Source organism: Mandrillus leucophaeus, unplaced genomic scaffold (genome assembly GCF_000951045.1).
Source record: "Mandrillus leucophaeus isolate KB7577 unplaced genomic scaffold, Mleu.le_1.0 Scaffold566, whole genome shotgun sequence".
Lineage (NCBI taxonomy): Eukaryota > Metazoa > Chordata > Mammalia > Primates > Cercopithecidae > Mandrillus > Mandrillus leucophaeus.
In genome coordinates, this window is record NW_012106097.1 from 829,533 (window position 1) to 832,912 (window position 3,380).

General features: G+C 36.3%; 1 protein-coding gene across 1 annotated transcript in view; it reads left to right on the forward strand.

The window, feature by feature from the left end:
- PLD1 (phospholipase D1, phosphatidylcholine-specific) overlaps positions 1-3,380 on the forward strand; it is a 175,302-nt gene that overhangs the window by 44,563 nt on the left and 127,359 nt on the right. The window lies entirely within an intron of this gene.

The following is a 3,380-nucleotide window of genomic DNA, read 5'->3' on the forward strand; positions in this document are numbered from 1 at the left end:
ATCCACCCTGCGCAACAAAAACAAACATGAAAGAATATTGGGAATAGACTCTCTCTCTCTCCAAGCTTCTTGAGCATTTTATCTCTATATCTTAGGGCACACATCACTCTTTTGAGATTTAGAAGATCTAGTAGGGTGTGTCTTCATTATTTATATACTTCTAATCTGCACTCTTTTAGGGCAATGCCATTATTATTGATCTCTGTAGTCTGTGGAACACACCAAACAGTATTTACACACAGCTATACCTAATACATGTTTTTTAATGCATAAATTTGAATTGTTTTGCTTGCTAAAGATGGATTTTTTTGCCTCTTTTCAGACAGAGTTTCTTGATATAAGCCAGCTATCTTTCATCCATGATTTGGGACCAAAGGGCATGTAAGTTGCAATAAACCTTGAAAGAGAAGTATGAAAAGTTGATATGCATTAACACTTAATATAGCAGCATGCCATGGTGATGGAGTCCTCCTGGCTTTACTGCTAGCTTCTCTTCTCCCCAGTAGAGTTAAAGCAACTGATGGAATTACGCATACAAATCAGAGCATCTCCCGTGATAAACAATGGTAGCAACTGCTCCACTGTCTTTGTCATGTGCTCACAGCACAGATTCTTTCTAACCCAACAGTGGAAGTGTCCAATACCTATAGCAAGTATGATGTGTAGGAGAATACATTAAAAATCAAGTATATAAGATCTCCTTTTATAATCCCTTATAAAGTTAAATGTTTATACTCATTTTGATGATTACTTTAAAATAATACTATGTAAAATATATGTTGTATAACCAGATGGAAGTTTATGATTTTCCTTCACAATATTAGAGCTTGAAAACATAAAGAGCTTAACTTTCAAGCTCTAGTTAAGAGCGTTGTTGATAGTTGTTTCAAAAAGTTTTTTTTTTAAGTTTAGCCTTTGTTATTGCTTTTTCTTGTCACATTTTTCAGAATTAAGATATTGTTTTCAAAACTAGTAGCTGTGCTCTGCTTCCTTTGGCATGGCTCAATTAGCTCAACTAGTTTGTTAGTTTGCTAGAACTGCGTGTGAAGAGACACAGGGATGTCCTGGAATCTGTGTGTGAGATGCACCATGGTCTCAACAGCAGGTAAAGCATCCCTGTGCAGGCATGTGGAAATGCATGGAGTCTTTTTTTAGTTTGTCACAGTGTCACAATGTTGAGGAGGGAACACTCAACATTTAGAGCCAGGAGACAGAATGCTTAAGGTCCTGTGTAGTGCACAACAGAATCACACCACCCCGAATGCTGAAGGGGCTATATCTCACCAGTATATCTTAGGGTTCATCTCTAGAGTACCCAGCCTAACAATTAGGGTACTGAGCTAGTTGAGAGCGAGCAGGAGAGAGTAGGGAGGAAAGTCATGTGAGAATGAGATGGTTTATTTAGTCCCATGTTGGGAGGCTATACAAGCTAAGTGGGAGCAGGAAATTTGAAGGCGATGGGTTAATTTTATGTCTCTTTCAGAGAAGGTATGATAATGAAAAGATCTGGAGGACACAGAATACCAGGCTTGAATTGCTGTGGTCAGGGAAGAGCCTGCTACAGATGGTCAAAAAGGTAGGAATTAGTAAGTTTTGTGTGTTTGTTTGTTTTAATACACTGGGTATTTGGGTTAGTTTTACATACCAGTTTTAAATTATAAATCCTTTAAAAGTCATGACAGAAGAAATTTTTAGTTATATTTTAAAATCCAAGTTCCAGCATTCATTTAAATATTCTACCCAAAGCTGAACTTGTAGGCTAAGTGTACAAATTATATTCATGAAAACCCAAGGACACAGAAGGCACAAATTGGCTAGCCAAAGAAGATGTACAAATGGCTAATAAGTATACAAAAAGATGCTCAACATTACTAGTCATTATGGAAATGTAAATCAAATCCACAGTGAGATACAATTTCACACCGTTAGGATGGCTATAATCAAAGGGATGGACAATAACAAATGGTGGTGAGGGTGTAGAGAAACTGGTATATTTTCTGTAGAGAAACCTCAGATATTGCTAATGGAAATGTAAAATGGTGCAGCCACTTTGGAATACAGTCTGGCAGTTCTTTAAACTGTTAAACGTAGTTTCCACATGTCCCAGCAATTCCAGGGATTCACCTAGGAGAACTGAAAAAAATATGTCTACACTAAAACTTTTCCATAGCAGTATTATAATAGCAGTATTATGGATAATAGCCTTACAAGTGGAAACAATTCAAATGTTCATCAATTGATGAATGAATAAACAAAAATGTGGTATTCCCATACAGTGGAATATTATCCAGCCGTAAAAGGAATAAATCACATCAAGTTAAAAACCTTCTGCACAGCAAAGAAAACAATCAACAAAGTGAAGAGATAAACCACAAAATGGGAGAAAATACCTACAAACTACCTGTGTAATAAGGGATTAAGAACCAGAAAGAACTCTACAGGAAAAAAAAATCTGATTTAAAAATAATCTGATTTAAAAATAGGCAAAAGATCTGAATATACATTTCTTGAAAGAAGACATACAAATGGCAAACTGGTGTATGAAAAGGTGCTCAATATCATTGATCATCAGAGAAATGCAAATGAAAACCACAATGAGATATCATCCACTCCAGTTAAAATGGCTTTTATCCAAAAGACAGGCAGTAACAAATGCTGGTGAGGATATGGAGAAAGGGGAACCATCATACACTGTTGATGGGCATGTAAATTAGTGCAACCACTATGGAGAACAGTTTGAGGTTCCTCAAAAAACTCAAAATACAGCTACCATATGATCTAGCAATTCCACTTCTAGGTATATACCCAAAAGAAGGAAATCAGTATATCGAAGATATATCTGCACTTCCATCTTTGTTGCAGCACTATTCACAATAGCCAAGATTTGGAAGCCACTCAGGTGTTCATCAACAGATGAATGGATAAAGAAAATGTGGTACATATACACAATGGAGTACTATCCAGCCATAGAAAAGAATGAGATCCTGTCATTTGCAACAACATGGATGGATCTAGAGGTCATTATGTTAAGTTAAATAAGCCAGGCACAGAAAGACAATCTTTGCATGTTCTTAGTTACTAGTGGGAGCTAAAAATTAAAACAATTGAACTCATGGAGACTTTATCAGAGGCTGGGGGAAAGGCAGCATGGAGGCCGGTAGTGGGGATGGTTAAGGGATACAAACAAATGGGATAATTAAGATCTAGTATTTGATAGCACAACAGGTGACTATAGTCAATACTAGTTTAATTGTATGTTTTAAAATAACTAAAAGTATAACTGAATTGTTTGTAACATAAAGGATAATGCTTGAGGTGATGGATACCCCATTTATCCTGATGTGATTATTACACATTGTATGCTTGTATCAAAGTATGTC